The sequence below is a fragment of the Alligator mississippiensis genome, chromosome 7, assembly GCF_030867095.1.
Source record: "Alligator mississippiensis isolate rAllMis1 chromosome 7, rAllMis1, whole genome shotgun sequence".
NCBI lineage: Eukaryota > Metazoa > Chordata > Crocodylia > Alligatoridae > Alligator > Alligator mississippiensis.
Window position 1 is genome coordinate 30014858 of NC_081830.1, and position 17390 is coordinate 30032247.

Below are 17390 nucleotides of genomic sequence, written 5' to 3' on the forward strand. Positions count from 1 at the left end.
ATCTACTCAAAGAACCTTGCCTATTTCAGTTAATAATTTTATTAAGGGGGGCATGAAAGCAGAGTTGAATTGAAAATCATTATGGGTAAGGGTATCAGATTGTAATAACCTTCCTGACAATGAATACAGAGTACCTTATTCTAATAATAATCCCTTTACCTTCAATGAGGCTACACATGGTATAAGATACATGCATTGTGAGTAACACTACTATGACCAGGCCCTTACAACAAATGGTGATAAGGAGATGTGGAACTAACTAGACCATGTATTAACATAAAATTAAATACTTTATTGTCTAATGGTAATGAATGGCTTGTCTGTACCACAGCTGTGGGAGGTCTTAGTGCCAGGGGATTTGAAGAAACTGGACCCTGCCCATGCCCTGTCCACCCAAGCCTGCAGGTACACTCCAGATCTAGAAGTTTGCCGGCAAAACTGCTCTACATCTGTCCCCAGTGGCTGCTCTCTGACACCAAAGGATCAAGAGCATCTTTACTTATACATTTTCCATTTGGATCAGACCTGTGGACTCATGTAGGCAGGGTGTACTCAAGGCCCCGTGGTGCCGTGACCTGTCTCTACAATGTAGACAAACCCTAAGAAGGAATAAAAGGTATGGACAAATTGGAAAGAGTCCATAGGAGGGCCACAAAAATGGTTAGGGGTCTAGGGGCACGTGACTTGTGAGGAGCAGCAGAGGGAATGAAGCTTATTTAGTCTGGAGAAGAGAAGACAGAGAGGGGATTTTATAGGTGCCTTCAAGAAGCCACAGGGTGATTCCAAAGAGGATGGATGGAGCTGGACTGTCCTCAGTGGTGGCAGATGGCAGAACAAGGAGCAATGGATTCAAGTTGCAAGGGACGTTTAGGTTAGGTATTAGGAAAACATTCTCACTAGGAGGGTGGTGAAGCACTGGAACAGGTTATCCAGAGAGGTTGTGGAATCTCCATCCTTGAAGGTTTTTAAGACCTGGTTGGACAAAGCCCTAGCTGGGATGATCTAGTTGGGGCTGGTCGTGCTTTGAGCAGGGGGTTGGACTAGATGTGACATCCTGAGGTGCTGCCAACCCTCAGTTTCTATGACTCTAAAATAACATTTCCCAAATTAGTATTTAAAAATCAACTGGGCTAAACAATGTGCGCTGTTCTTGGACTTGCTTTCACTGAAAGAATTGACTGAAGTGCTGCCTGGACTCTTGTTGCAAAATTTTAGGAAGTTTTAGAAAATTGGGGAAATGCCAGAGGACTGGAAAAAAGGTTGATATTGGGCCAAATGTTAAGGGGTAAATAGATAATAACCCTGAGGTATGTTGGGAGGGGCTGTTCTGTTGTCTATTTCTGGAGTATAGGCACCATTTCCTTTGGGTGTTGGGCATTACACCACAATATGGTATTAGCTATAACACAGCATCACTGCTATCTCCCCTGCAGAGGCAGCATCCCAGGGGTTCAGGAATGCCTGGCCCAGCCTACCATCCAGAGGTTCACAGCACAGAGCATCCAGTGCTATACTTAAACAGAAGTTTTGTGTTTGGGAGAAGGTTACCCTGTGACACAGGAGGAATGTCTGTGAGTAAAGGTCTCTGTGCTGTTTCCTTCTCGGAGCTCTTGTCACCCAGGGCACTACAGCTGTGTATTATTTGTACTTCCATAGCACCTACAGCCTCAAACCACCTTCAAGACCCCACTGAGATAGGCCAAAGAGTTACCCATGCAGGACCTCCTGGTATCTGGCTCTGCTGGCTTTAAACCTAGCTGCCAAATTTGGTGCAGCTCTATGCAGAGCTTCCCATGGAAAACAGTGCAGTGCATTGGTTTGCATTATAGATTCATAGAAGTTAGGGGCTGGAAGGGACCTCATGAGATCATCAGGTCCATCCCCTCTGCTAGGGAAAAGACTGCTGAGGTCAGATGACCCCAGTGAGGTGGGCATCCAGTCATCTTTTGAAGATCTCCAGGGAAGGTGACTGTGCCACCTCTGGGGGGAATCTATTCCACACTCTGCACACACAAACCATAAAGAAGTTTTTCCTTATGTCTAACCTGAAGCAATCCTCTATCAGTTTATGACCATTATTTCTAGTCTTCCCCTGGAGTGTCTTGGTGAACAGATGTTCTCCTAGCCCCTGATGTTCGCCCCTTATAGACTGTCACCAAATCCCCCCTGAATCTTCTCTCCTCTAGGCTGAAAAGTCCCATGTCTTTCAGCCTTTCCTCATGTGGTCTGTTGTCCGGACCTCTGATTATTTGTATGACCCTCCTTTGGACTCTTTTCAGCTTCTCCACATCCCTCTTGAAGTGCGGCGCCAAGAACTGGATGTGGTACTCAAGCTGTGGCCTCACCAATGCTGCGTAGAGCGGGAAGATGACATCCTTAGTCTTACTTGTGATGCATTGGTTGATGCATGCCAGAGTGTTGTTTGCTTTGCCAGCTATTGCATCGCATTGGTGGCTCATGTTCATTTTGTGGTTGATCATGACCCCTCATTCTCTTCTAGTTGTGGTGCAGGCGAGTGTAGTACCACCGAGTCTGTAAGTGTGTTGTGGATTATATCTCCCCAGATGGAGCACGTTACATTTCTCGGTGTTAAACATCATCAGTTTTTAATTATTTTTAATTAATTATTACAGGTATTTTTTCATACAGCTCTTTTCTTGTTTCAGTGAATTTGTTTAGTTTTCAGGTAATCTCTGTTTATCCACAGGGCAACAGCAGTGCAAGCCATCCCCACACAATATGCTGCTAGCGTGAGACAGCCTGGTCTGGAAGAATCTCCTATAGGGTAACGTTGCTCCAGTCTTCTGGCTGACAGAGCTCCGTCTGCTGGAAACTCAGCAGGCTGTTGCTTGTATCTCATTCTGTTTTTATCTCGCATGCTGTAGCTCTTTCTTTGGTCCGCATAGGTTGTGCCACTGTCTTTCTCCTTGGCTTCTCTGGCACATTTCCTAGGCACATGCTCTCTGTCTACTACCCCTGCACAGAAATGGGACTTTGTGGTCCAGTAGCCCTAGCTTTGCAGAACCAGCACTGATTCCTCAGAGGCTCAAGCACAGCTTCAAACTTGTGGTTTATATGTTACCTCTCAAGGGATGTATGAGAAGTGAAGCAATGTAACAGACTGCCAATGTGGGCTCACCAGATTGGCTTGAGATACTTACCCTGGGTTAGAACCTGGGCTAGAACTGGTGCCAGTGACCCCTGAGCGACCCCAAGGGTGGAGCCGGGAGCCCTGCCCTGCGGAGAAGGGGAAGTCAGTGGAAAGAAGGGGTTTTCAATCCCCTCTTTTGCATGAAAGGGGGTTGGCTGGGGTTGGGGGCCCACCACCCTGAGCCCTGGTTGGCCAGTTTGCAAGCCAGGGGGGGACTGCTGGAGAGGATAAAAGCAGCAGCTGAAGTGGCATGCTGACAGTGACTCCGGGAAACAGCACAGGAGGCCTAAGAAGATCTGGGGAGAGCTCACCCAGCAGAGGGAGCAGAGAGACCCCTCTGAAGAGCCTTGAAGGCCCTGGGAGCAGAAGGCAGTGGCAATCAGCTGTGCCTCCACCCCCGCAGCAGAGAGGGAGCAGCGGCCAGGGCTTGGGGCAGAGAGCTGGTGCCCCAAGGCCCCATCGCAGCGTGCTGGATGTGCTGAGGGTCCTGGAGGCTAAGGGTGGCAGTTGGCACCCACTCCACTGCAGAGAAAAAGGAGCAGCCAGGAGCATAGGCAGCAGGTTTATCCGGAGCAGGGAGCTGGGCTAATGAGTTGAGGAAACCCCTCACCTTCCCTGGGGAAGCGGGACAGCAGCAGGCAAGGCACTGGGATCCTGAGGAGCAGCAGAGTGCCAGGATGAGGGTCCCTGGGAACTCGGGGAACAGGCTGGTGCTCGGAGCAGGATCGCCAAGTCGCGAGGCATGTCGGGTACCCAGCCTGTCATCTGGAGCAGGAGTTTGGAGCACAACTCCTGGGAGCTGCCTGTGCTGCTGACCCTCTGCCACTGACTGCCCCAGAGCGGACTCAGTCCTGTCCCTTATTCTGCAGCTGATTGTCATCGGATGGAGTCCCTGAGCTTTGTGCTTGGATCATGCTGATTGCTGCAGGAGCCTACTTTGTTGCTTGCCTTTTTGGTTGCCATGGAGGGTCGCCCTTCAGCCCCTTTGGGGGGTTGGGGTTTGATACAATTTGATTGCTGCAGACCAGAAGAGCTTAATCTGTTGCAGTCTGTCGCTTATTGGGGTGCCTGTCGGAGCTGCTGGGAGTGACCACCTTGGTTCCTTGTGGTAGCACCTCAGCAATGGCTGAAAACTGCCAGTTCCCCTACCTATGGGTCTTGAGGCAAGGGTTGACTAATGCATTCTAATTTGTTTTGTGATTCTGGTTATGCCATCTAAGTCCACTTGTGAATAACCTGTCCTATTATTCTTGTTTTGTAAATAAAGTGTAAATAGTTAAATCAGTTAAGTGTTAGACCTTCTTGAGACCACAGGCTGCTCTGTCGGGAGCAGGGCCGGCTGGAAAGTAAATTGGTGCTGGCTGGAAGCCCTGCCCCACTCTCACCACACCATCCCTGATATTGGGCAGGGGTGGCAACTATTGGGCCACCACCCGGGTTACACCCATAACACAGAGGTTCTGTGAAAGGGATACTAATCCTAACACATTTACTCTTTAGGCAGCACAAAGAGATGCAGACAAGAAAGCAGACACCTACAGACCCTAACCCTAGCCCCCTCCCTTCTGCAATGCTTTACTACCCTCCTCAATTTACTAGTTACAGGAAAAATTTTATAGCAACACTTAGCAGACAACCTGTCTACAACATGAAATTTCACAGGCTCATAATCAGCCTAGGAACTAACCTTACTAAAAATGTTCAGTTAATCTTTGAGATGCCTTGCAATATGACAGGAATGTGCAGGTCTTCTTTGATATATATCCACCATTGTTTTCAGGAAATGAAAAGTCCACCAGTAATAGTACTGCTTTGTCCTGGGAACTGCTTATCTTAACCCAATGGGCTCACTTCTCAGGCAAAATGGATGAATCTATGACCCTTATTTTTCTCCTGGAAGCTAGAGGAGGTGTTGCCTATTCCTCTCAGTGTATGTCTACCTGGATGATATAACTGCTTGTGACAACAGTGAAGTTTACAACCACTGATTCCCATCATATGAATATTTACTTGCATATTGTAATTATTTATGTATTTTCTGAAAGCCTTGTTATTCTGACCTCAGCTTGTACTATTACAGACATTCTCATTCTTGTTTCTCTTTTAAACAAAGCAGCTGATGGTGACAAATTACATTTCACTGATGCTTTCTTAGAATTTAACAGTAATCAATACAGATCAAAGCCTGACTCTGAAATCCTTTTCATTTGCCATTGTATTGTTATAATAGCAGTTTCAACCAACCAATTGGATTGATGAAAATGGAGACTAGGAGTTAACTGTCTAAGCCCCAACTTCACTGTAAACTACCTGAATTTGCTGAAATGGGGATGTCAGCCCCTTTTCAGAGCCTGTGTGCCTGAAGCCAGCCAGCCCTACTAAGTTATAAGACTCAGCTGAGGTGTAATGCCTATATAGTCTGAGGAGCTTCACTGGAGGGAGGATTGGGCTGGTTTCTGTTGTTGGTCCTGGAGTAGAGAGAAGTATAGAGTAAAAGTTTTTGTGGTCTCCGTTGGCCAGGGAAATAACTGTGTGTTGGGTTACTTTGTAAATCTTTCATAGATTCATAGATGTTAGGGTCAGAAGGGACCTCAATAGATCATCGAGTCTGACCCCCTGCATAAGCAGGAAAGAGTGCTGGGTCTAGATGACCCCAGCTAGATACTCATCTAACCTCCTCTTGAAGACCCCCAGGGTAGGGGAGAGCACCACCTCCCTTGGGAGCCCGTTCCAGACCTTGGCCACTCGAACTGTGAAGAAGTTCTTCCTAATGTCCAATCTAAATCTGCTCTCTGCTAGCTTGTGGCCATTGTTTCTTGTAACCCCCAGGGGTGCCTTGGTGAATAAATACTCACCAATTCCCTTCTGTGCCCCCGTGATGAACTTAAAGGCAGCCACAAGGTCGCCTCTCAACCTTCTCTTGCGGAGGCTGAAAAGGTCCAGTTTCTCTAGTTTCTCCTCGTAGGGCTTGGTCTGCAGGCCCTTGACCATCCGAGTTGCCCTTCTCTGGACCCTCTCCAGGTTATCCACATCCTTCTTGAAGTATGGCGCCCAGAATTGCACGCAGTACTGCAACTGCGGTCTGACCAGTGCCCTATAGAGGGGAAGTATCACCTCCCTGGACCTATTCGTCATGCATCTGCTGATGCACGATAAAGTGCCATTGGCTTTTTGGGCAAATGTTTGACTATGGGCAAATGTAACTTGAATCCAGGGGTGTCAAACATACATCCCAGCCTATGGATCCTTTCTAGCTGGCCTGCTAGCATATCTGAAATTGGGGGCATGGCCTACCACACAACGTGGGACCTGAACCCTTGCCACCACCAGACCGCTGTCCCCAGACCTGTCACCACCTCTGGACCTGCTGCTGTGGCCACAGCAGCTACCCCCATATTCCAGGTTGGATCTAGCCTTTAAGGAGCCCTGTGGTCTGGATCCAGCCTGGAGCCCCAGATGAGTTTGCCATCCTTGCTTTGAGGCATTTTAAAAGGGAAATGGGAGTTGCTGCTGCTTGGAAGTGTGCATCAGCTGTTACCTCTGCACACTCTTGTAGTGATACAAGTGAGCATGACCTCTATAACTTGAACCGGCAGTGAAACAGGTTGAAGTAGCAGCAGGTTTGCTGTGCAGGAGAATAGAGGTGTAACACATCAGAACAGCTCATATTGTTATCATTTGATATCAGTACAGTTGTTACACCCATCTCTACCTTGTATTCTCCAAGGGAAAAATCTGAGAGGCTTCCTGGGTTGTTCCTGGGTTTAGGCAATATCCCTATCTCTGGTAGAAGAGGTAGGCAGGTGACTGCACCCTGAATAGAAGCGTTGGAAAATTAAAACAGCTACAAAAGTGATAGGTGGTGAGGTTTATCAGGCTGATTTCTATTTTTGGCACAAAAGGAAAAACTTCAGCATCCCTATACTCCTTTCCATTCAACTCTGGTCCATCATCAGGATTCACAGGGTCTGGTATGTCATGTCTGATGAAGTGAACTTTGGTTCATGAAAGTCTATGCTTTCTCTTTCTATAGCATAGTTAGTTCATCTATAAAAGGTGCATATCTGCCCTGCCTTATGTCAGGAAAAAGGCTATTTGGTATGTAAAACCATTTGTTCAGAAGTAGCAGCTTCTAGTGAAGCTATTGTATAGAAGTGAGAATAACAGTCTAGGACAGATATGTAAATGTGTTTATATTGGTGGGAAAACTATGCCTGAATTTGAATCAGGGTTTGGGCAACTGAACTGGGGTGGAGGGCAACTCCTTTGTCACCAACATTGGCTCTGTTACTTGACCTGGCCTTTTGATATGTGACAGATGTGGATAGCTTTCTTATTGTTACTGTTCACTGTAAGCCAGTATAAAATGACTCTAGCCCTTAGATTTCTTTTTTAAAATCCCTGGTTGCCTTCATGAATAATTGTTACCATTTTCCCTAACACTGCAGATTCACCATTCAGGTGTCTTTAAATAAATTCCCACCTAGGACTGAGTCCTCATGCCTGAACTGGTGATAGAGGCTGGGAACAATCTTTCTTGGCCTCCCAAAGCTAATTGTATCTTGAAGATTTTGTTCTGAATTGCTGCTCAGACAATCACAGTCTACATCTTGGAGATGGGCTTTCCTTACCACGTGGATCTGAAAAATATCTTTCTATGGGCTGTTCTCCATTACAGTTTTATCTAGAGTCTGTCTACTACCAATGACTTTTTCCCAAATTGTATTTGGGAAAGAACATCTATTTTTGTTGGGGAGGTTGATGTCTTTTAAGCTTACTAGACTGGACTAAAATTTCACTATTCAAAGGAAACTTTGCACTCTTTCTTTATCAACAGATAAAGAACCTCAACTTTATGTGGTATGTTTGCACAACTTGCTGTATTAACTTATCTCCCAGATATATTTTCACCTTTACACAGAATCTACATTTTTGTTTAGCTTCAGCTCAGAGGCTCCTGTTCTTTTCAAAGTGCCTAGAGCATCTGGCCATGATCTCTTACTGTCTTTCTCCAAACCAAAACATCAGCATCTTCTAGCACAGTGGTTTTCAACCTGTGGTCTGTGGACCCCGGGGGTCCATAGACTATGTCTAGGGGGTCTACAAAAGATAACTATAATCAACAAAAAGTATGTGAATACCCACACTTACAGTTCAAAGGGGTCTGCTCCTCCATTCCAAATTTCCAAGGGATCTACACCTCCATTCTACCTTCTTTAGGAGTCTGCAAATGAAAAAAGGGTGAAAACCACTGGTCTAGCATTGACATTTACTGAACATAATCACAACCACAGTCTGGATTTGTGTTCTGTTTTATGATGGGAACCTGGCAGAGCTCATTGGTTGCATCAAGCATAAGATATATTTGGCTGTAGCAAGCTCCAAAACCTCTATATAGTTGATGGAAAATGCCAGAGGTTACTGGCTAGAAGATCTTGCCCCTCTGCTCAGGGTTGGATCAAGGCCATATTTAGGATCAGGAAGAATTTTACCCCATGATCATATTGGTAGAGACTGTGAGGGTGTTTGCCTTCCTCTGTGTAGGGGACATAGTCCTCTACCCAGAATTTCCTGAGTATATATTAACAACTTTTCATAGAAGCAGGACATTGGCTGTCATGATTCCCCTGCTTTACCTGTGGCAGGTTAGGGTGTTATGTCTTGTGTTGTGTCAGGATTGATGTTAGTTTTACAAAGAATTTGGATTATGGATTTATATAGGATGGTTTGGATAGGGATGGTCCTGGCTGTCAGGGGCCACAGAGGCATTATCCCTAGTGGTTAGAGCCAGGGGGTGTTACCAGCATCCATAGCTGGGATGGAAGTTGAGGCCAAACCAGGCTTAATGTGCTAAGCCAGGGCATTACCAGAAGTGGATGTCAGGGAGCAAGTCAAGGCCAAACCAGGGTTCATGCACTGAGTCAGAGGAGTTATAAGAAGCAGATGTCAAGAAGGAAGCTAAGGTCAAAACCGGATTCTGAAGTTCAGGGACTAGGCACACAGGCAGGAATGCAGGAAGCAGGCAGGGAAGTCACATGGAAGAGCGCTGCCCACAGACTGAAGCCAGGTTGTTGCACAGGAGGGGCCAAATACTGCAAGAGCTCCTGAAAAGCTGTCCTTGAACCAAACAGCAGAGGCTTCGCTGACCCCGCTTAAGGGGTTGAGTGTTGCTGACCTAGTTGTCTGGCTGCAGTGCAGAGCCCTTACACAGGCAGGTTGGACTAAATGCTCTCTGGAGGCACCTTCCAGCCCTACTTCTCTATAATCCTATGATTTATTTTATTTTGTTGGACCTACACCTAAGAAAAGTGACCTTGATTCTGCAGTGACCAAGAAGGGTTTTCTATCCTAAAACAAATGCAACTTCTATTTCAGTTTCTGCCTTAGGACAAAGGAGTTTTATAGATGCATAAATTATGAGGCAATCCTATTCTCTACTCTGACAACTCCCCTGTTCCATGGAAGACTTCCTCCACCAATTCAGTTCTCTGTCCCTCCAGTATGAGCACCTTCTTCATGTGACAGATTGCTCTGACCTATTTTTAACCTAATTGTGGGTGCTGTTTGTCCTTGATACTATTACAAACATTATTTCTTCCCATTGATTTTAATTACACATCCAATTCATATCCCTCTAGTGGAACAAGCATAGAGTTTTACCATTTCACCTTTCACTACCTGAAGCTTTTCTTTTAATGCCAATAATACTTTCTGACAACACATCAGCTTGTTTGTCCAACTTAACCTATTTACTTTCAGGTTGGCAGTCTGGTCATCTGCTGTTACAACAGGTTTTTTTTTGCTTCTAAGAAATTCAGCTGGTCTAGTGGTGCCATTGTCTATATAAGACTCTGGACAAAAATAATGTAAATTAGGGGTGTCAAACCCACCTAGCCCTGTGGGCTAGATGAGCATTGCTGAGCTGGTCTGTGGGCCAGACCAGATAGGCCCCCTGTGCAGCACCCACTGCACTGGGTCTAGCCTATGTACCACACGCATGCATAGGCTCCTGGGACCAGCATAGGGCGCACACAGCCTGCAGCTGGACCTGGCATTGCAGGTAGTACAGAGGGTTGGTCCAGGTGCCACACAGCCTGCACCCTGGACCTCCCGCACCTTGGGCAGTGCCAGGTCCAGCCCATACACTGTGGGCAGCACATGCCCTGTGGCTCCCCTGTGTTATGTGCAGCATGAATGGTGCTGAGTGGGGGCCAGCACATGGGGTCAGTTCAGCAACCCACAGGACACATTATATGGCTCCACCCTTGATGTAGGCTACTACTTCTTGAGTCTTTACTGTATGTTTGGCATTGTCCCACTTGTAGCGTCTGTAGCCCTGTGGGTATTTCTTATTGATTCTGAGCTCCGTGTGCCTGCCTGCCCCACGGGTATCTTCTTATGGCAAGTGGTGTTCCCTGACACATCTGAGGACTGTGTAAACCCCAGAAGGTTCATTCTCAACGTGCTGACAGTTGTCATTCGGTGACTTCTACCTGCCTTCTCCAGGAGGAGTTCTGTCTGGCTTAACAGCGCCTCTGAAGTTCATTGTGGAATGTGGGGCAATGCAAACCTTGTCTCCTGCTTTAAGAAACTCAGCCCTTGAGAACTGAGTGAGTGGCTCCCCCGCCTTAAATGAATCATTCCCTTTGTATACACAGGCTACAAACATTTCTTATGTTTCTTCCTTATGTGGTAGGCAGCACTTATTCTTCTGTAATGCAGCTTGCTTGCTCTGCCTGTTCACCCAAGCCTTCTGAAAACATCAAGTGCGCCCAAAGCTGCTGCTGCTGCCGGGACTGAGATTACTGCGGCCAGGGAAAAGAAAGACATTGCTCAAAGCAAGAGAGAAGCACGATTTACGCCTCTCCCAGTGTCCTGGCTTTGGAGCTTCCAGTTGCCCATTCTTCCAGGTACGTGCTTGTATCCTGGGACGGGAGGGGCGCACCTGGGCTGGAGCCCAGTTCCCTCTGGGTCATCCTCCTCTTCTTCCTGGCACCACACTGGGCTCAGTCACCCATCTGGGCATGAGGTGATCAAAAGGGCTCGCCCTTAACCCCTTCTCTCATGCCATCCATCCTCTCTCTCGCTGCCTCTTGATCTGCTGTCTCTTGACCCCTTGATTCGGCGGTGCTTGCAGGAGCTGCAGTCCCACCAGGCTGCAGTGAGGCCAAGAGGCAGTGACACTAAGGCACTGCAAAGGGCCCTCAGAGGAGCGGGCTTCACTGCCCGCTGACGGAGCAGAGAGAAGGGGAAGCCAGGTCCCCAGACCAGCAGGGAGAGAGCCTTGCCTGGAGGGCAGCTGCGGGAGGCCTGGTGGAAGCCAGAGTGGGCCTTCAGCAGCACTGCGTTTCCGCCCCTAGGGGCCGCTGGCAGGAAGGAGGGTGGGGAGTAGCATGCTAATGCGCAGACGCAAACCCCCCGAGGGGGCGGGGAGCCGCGGTGGCGTGGGGCGTCGCTTGTGTGCCGGAAGTGACGACCTACAGACATTGCAGGTGGGGGCGGGGCTGGAGGACGAGGCTGGCGCAGGGTCTCGAGGCGGGCGCCCCCAGGTAACATGGGAGGGGGCGGGGCTGGGGCCAGCTGCGCGGGGGGTGAGTGCGCAGGCGCGGCAGCTGGGGAGCGTCGCGGGGGTGACGGGACCGGCACCGTCTCTCGTGCCGGCCACCGTCCTTCTGTCTGCCCCTTGCAGCCAGCTCTGTCCATCCCTTCCCCCTTGCTCTGTTCTTCTCTCCCTTGACACCAGATTTATTTTGGGGTTTTGTCCTTTTTAAAACGTTCCTGTTCTCAAAAACGGCATCGCCCCCAGGCCACGTCGGGGTCCCGTGAACTGCTTGTCTTGCATGAGCGTGTTTCGTGTTCCTTGTGTGGCTGTGGGGGGCGGACGCCTGCTGCGTAGCCTAGATGACAGCGCTGCCAATCTGCCTCATTGGCAGCAGCATCCTTGTCACCCTGCGGAGGCTGCTGATCCCTGTTCGCAACTGAGTTGCATCTCTGTGTGCTTTTGAGTCTAGGACTTTCCTTAGTGACAAACGGACATGTCCTGTGTAACCACCGAACAGAACAAAAACCGACCGCAGCATTCAGCCATCCGGTACTCCTGTGAGTCGGAGGTATGCGGTGTCAACATTAAAATGATGATGAAGATGATAATTTAAAACTCAGCTGCTTCTGTCATAATGACTCCACATAGCCAATATTGGAAGGAATGAGTTAGTAACTGTATTTACTTCAAAGTGTTTTGTTTTTTAAATAGGGTACAAATGAGTTCAGATCACCTGTGCAAGACTTCCATGTATTTCCATTATATGGAAACTTTCAATGGTCCCTTTTTATGGTGTTTAAGGTAAAAGCCTGACATATAGGGTGTCATATAACCATACTAAACTATGTTATACTTAGTGCTTATACTAAGTACCCATTTGTAGTTAATCCTATCCTAACAGATTTACTTGTAAGGTTTTGGGGAGGGGAAATCATTCTTTGTTCTGAAACAAGCAAAAAACCATGTGGATGCTGTTCAACTTTTCATAAAAAGCAGGTTGAACACTTAGTTTGAATATAAAATGGAGCTTGGTCTTACATAGTGAGTTGCAACGATCAGCACATGCTAAATGGATCACTCTCTTCCTCTGGGACTTCTTTTGAACAAATACATGTAGATATAATGGCCACATTCTTGGGGGGGAAACAGTTTGATCAGCAAAGTTTGTCACTATCTGAAACTTTAAGGGACGATAAAACTTCTTGTAAGCTGCTGGAATGTAATCGGGCGTGTGGTTCTCATGGCTTTTAACCTCATTTCCATTGAACCAGTGTTTATACCGATTGGCATATTTTGTAAATGTATCTACTGTACATGGCCTTGGATGTTCCTGTCCTGTTCTGTGTACTCTCAGAAATGTGCCTTGTTGACTGGTTTAAGAATGCCAGTGTCTGATTTTAAAGTTGTGAACGCAGATTTTGGAAGACGTGCCTTCAGTTCCTAACCACAATTTCTGATTGCATCCTGTTGCTTGCCATTATTGCTTCCTTCTGCTTTAAGCTGGGTCTAGATAATTTTGCCTTCTTTCAAGCCCCACTGCTTGCCTGGCACTAGGAAAGTCAAGTCACAGCTGTGCGTGAAAGGGAGATTGTAGCTGCATGTCACTAGTGGCCTCACATGTCTGTTGAACAAGGGAGATGGTGACAATACTCCCATAAGAAACCCTTTGGGTCAGATGAACAATTGCTGGATTACCCCTTTTCCTTCAGAAAGAAAGCAGCACTGGTGTTCTCTAGCCTTCTCCAAGTAGGATCTGTAGCTGGGCTGTTGTTGCACTGCACTTGATCATCTTTGTTAATTAAGGATTCATACTACTGCAGTATTTGAACCAAAACTGTATCAGTGGCTGCTGACAGATCCAAAAGCACCTGCACAGACACATTTCATGTGTCCATTTGTTACTCAGATTACAGGTAACCTTGTGGGCTGGCCACTAATAAAAGAGGTGGAAACAGGTCTACAGCCCAACTTTTTATTTGCTTGCACTTCAAAACACAAAATCAAACATTATTCTATCTCATTACCCATGATAGCACAACATAGGGTCTCACTTAAACTGGCTGGGAAGACTCGAGAGATGGGTAGAGGGTGGCACAGATTGGCAGCAGGTCTTAAATTTGCTGAGTTCTCCAAATTTCCCCCCAGCCTATACCCCATATTTATAGATGGCTGGTTCTAATGTTCTAATAAGTGACGTCTGAATGATTTTATGTACATTTATTTGTTTTACTAAAACTTTTAGAACTGGATTGAACCGGATCTCTTGCAGATTTGCAAGGTGTCAGTTGGGATTTACATATTTGGGAAAATAAAAGGGAGGGTTTCTCATCTCCTTTCCTTCCCCATTGTGGAATGCTAGTTCACGCTATCCTGTTTCTTCTTTACCTTATTTTACGGTCTTCCTTGACAAGGCTGTTTTGTTTTTCTAAATTATCTAAGTCTCTTAAACCAGATATACCTATTACAGAAAAATAGCATTTAATACATTTGGTTACATCAGTCACTACTACTACTGTTTTAAAATTAAGCTATGATATAGTATATTTGGATAATTTAATGTATGGTCTTCCCTTATAATGTCTTCTTTCTGGTCTTGTGTTTTGTTTGATTGCATCTCATCACTAGTTTAGTTTAATTAGACATGCGGATGGCTTCCTTTACTTTGCTGACCAAGCTAGTTGTCACAGCTGCAAAAGTTCATGCTATGGCAGCGGTTTTCAACCTTTTTACATTTGTGGATCCTAAAAATTTTTGAATGGAGGTGCAGACCCGTTTGAATTGTGAATGTAGGTATTCACATACTTTTGATTGATCATAGTCATCTTTTGTGGACCCCTTAGACCAAGTCTGCAGACCCCTTCTGCTTAGTCACACTTCTGCAGCTTGGCTGAGGCTCCTTGAACATGGGCAAGGCTGGCAACACATTACAATAAAGACTAATTCAACAAAAAGTTTGGAAAGTTATACAGGTTCCAGCCATTCCAGTGAAAAATTAATTTGGAAGCTGCTGGATGGACTCTGGTTGATACTGAAGTTGGTTTACTGCAACCTGTTCCAGCATTGCATAGAAGAGTGGGATAAAGTGACTGTTCCCAGAACAGGGGTGGCCAACCTGCAGCATGAGTGCCACAAGTGTCACAGATGGCCTCTGTGTGGCATGTGATAGACCAGGGAGGGGATGGGCAGGAGGCAAAGGCAGAGCAGGACGTTAGGCAGGGAGCACAGGGCAAAAATCAGAAAGCAGAAAAGGAAATGGGGCAGGAAGTGCCGGGCAGGGAGCAGAAAGCAAAGCAGCAAATTGGGAGGAAAAGGGGATTGCATTGGCACTTGAGAATGATGCAGGGCTGATTTGTGGCACATCTGCTAAAAGGGTTTGGCCTTATGGCCCAGAAGAAGGAATTGATTTATCAATGTCCAGTTATTTAAACAATGCCAAATTCACCCCATTAGCACTCAGCTCCTTGAATGACAAAAAGACTCTTTAGGAGAGTGGGGGGATTGGGAGGGCTAGCAGGGGTCCCCCCATGGTCCGCTCCCCCAGTGCCACTCCCCCACCCCTAGTACTTACCAGCTCAGAGTCAGCTGCAGCTCCCTACTGCAGCTACTGGGGACTGCCCAAATAATCAAAGCTCTCCAAATCTTTTCCAAAGATTCAGAGAGCTTTGAATCGATTCGGACCTTTAAATTGGTTCCCTGGTTCGATTTGGATTTGGAGATTCAGCCACTGAATCAGGCTGAATCTTCTCTGAATCAAATCACCACCCAAAACTTCACATAGCCCTCCTGCCCAGTAAGGTATCTACATGTGCATTACTGTGCAGTAACTAATTGGGCATAAATTTGATACCTGCATAATGCAGTAAGTGTGCAGTAAACGTGCATGTGTAGATGTGCCCAGTGAATTCATGGCTCCATTAAAGTCTGTGGGAGTCTTGCCATGAGTGTTAATGCCTCCATGATTTCAGCCACTGTGTTTACCTTCCCCAGCTGCACTTAGGCTACTACAGAAGGTGTTAGTCTTCCCCTTAGCACCTTGATTTGTTCACAAAACAAAGTGCTTTTCATTGGGTAAATTTTTACTTCTGCCTCAGATTGAGCACAGGTTGGATTCACTAGTATGTGTATTGAAAATAAAAGTTTGAGAAGCTTAGACTTTTTCAGGAACCATGACTGCTGAGTGGGATGGCACTCTGATAGCAGAGAAGCTAAGCCCTATCCCTTGTGCACAGTAGCTCTCTGTCCACTTCTTTGTTTTGCAGTATGAAGAGGTTTTACTAAAACTTTCTGGACATCCAGATCTCTCCTTTGGTCAGTGACCTATCATGGGTGTTTTTATTTCAGAATATAAATTGTTTCAGAAAGTCAGGAAGATGTGAAATGAGAGAGATTTTGAAAATGTAGCTATATTGCAGTTAGTTCTGATATCTTGTTATGAAATGGGATTCAGGACTAGTCTATAAAGGATGATTGACATGACAACTCATTTGATAAATGACAGAAAGACTTTATTTACAACAACTATTCACTGTTAAAAGAACTTAAAGTAAAGCAAAGTCCAATATATTTAGCTGTAAAAGTGATAGTATCTCACCAGTACAGGCAAAGATGCGGTCTCAGTCTTGTCAGCTTCTCAAGGTGTGGATCAGTTCACCAGGGATAGGGACAGAAATTACACATAAACCGGTATAAGTGATCGGAAACTGGTTCAAATCTGTAATGCAACAAAAGTTTGGTGCACATAAACAACTTTCAAAATGGCCAAAACCGGTTTAAGATAAACCTGGATGGATGTAGTATCAGACTTAGCTGATTTAGGTTAAATCAGTTTATTGAACTTCTGTCTCAGGTCCCCTCCAAGTTCAAGTTAAGTCACAGTCCCCTAGCATCCCAGAATGCTTTGTACCTCACCCGCAAATTCCTCTTTCCCTCACCAGGTGGATGGGTTAGCCTTGGCTCAAGCTGTCTGCTCCAGCCAAACAGGGAGGCATACTCTAGCACCCCGTGGCTTCTGGCCTGCGCCACTGCAGGTATGTGGCTGCATTTCTGGAATCAAAAGTGAATGTTTGTTCACTTGCTTGTTGGTTCAATCTACACAGCTTAGACTAACCTGTGAAGATTGAGTTGATTAGCCTCAGACTTTGTGACTGTTTGTACTTAGCCCAGAAGATCAGCTGGGCACAGTAGCAGTTCTTGTGATGATTTTTTTTTTTTAAAAATGATTTTTTTTTTCACTCTTGAAGTGCACCCTGTTAGCTGCTTCATTCCTCTTTTATACCCTTCAGCTCAATATCTTCAAAGCATTCTTGTAGTTGTGTAAATCAAGAGAGAAACCCAAGCAGTAACTACCTTATTTCACAGTGTATAGGTTGACATGGTGTATAGGTTGGCCCCCAGCTTTCTGATTTGAAGGGTAAGTATTTTATAGGAACGGTGTATAAGCTGGGACCAGGCTCGGTGCTTGGATGGGGCCGCCCTGTGCCCTGCGAGTGGCCCAGGGCTCACAGGGGATGGGGCTGCACCAGCCAAGCACTGAGCCTGGCCCTGTCTGCTGGAGTGGTGCTGCTGAACGCCAAGTGCGGTACCACTTGCAGGGGACAGGGCTGGGCTTGGTGCTCAGTTGGTGTAGCACCATCCCCTGCAAGTGGTGCTGGGTTTGTAGGGGATGAGGCCATGCAAGCTGGGTCCCAAGCCTGGCCC

At 46.5% G+C, this 17390-nt stretch overlaps 1 protein-coding gene across 6 annotated transcripts in view; it reads left to right on the forward strand.

Annotated features, from left to right (window-relative positions):
* Positions 1-11626: 11626 nt before the first annotated feature.
* The window catches only part of MAP3K13 (mitogen-activated protein kinase kinase kinase 13), a 115399-nt gene continuing 109635 nt past the window's right edge, over positions 11627-17390 (forward strand). For 4 of the 6 annotated variants that reach the window (XM_019489861.2, XM_019489859.2, XM_014604574.3 and 1 more), the window contains exon 1: positions 11627-11700. The gene's annotated coding sequence lies outside the window, so the exon portion shown is untranslated. Of the gene's footprint in view, positions 11701-11780; positions 12262-17390 lie in introns of those variants that run through there. The other 2 variants (XM_019489858.2, XM_059730755.1) reach the window with 2 other exon arrangements.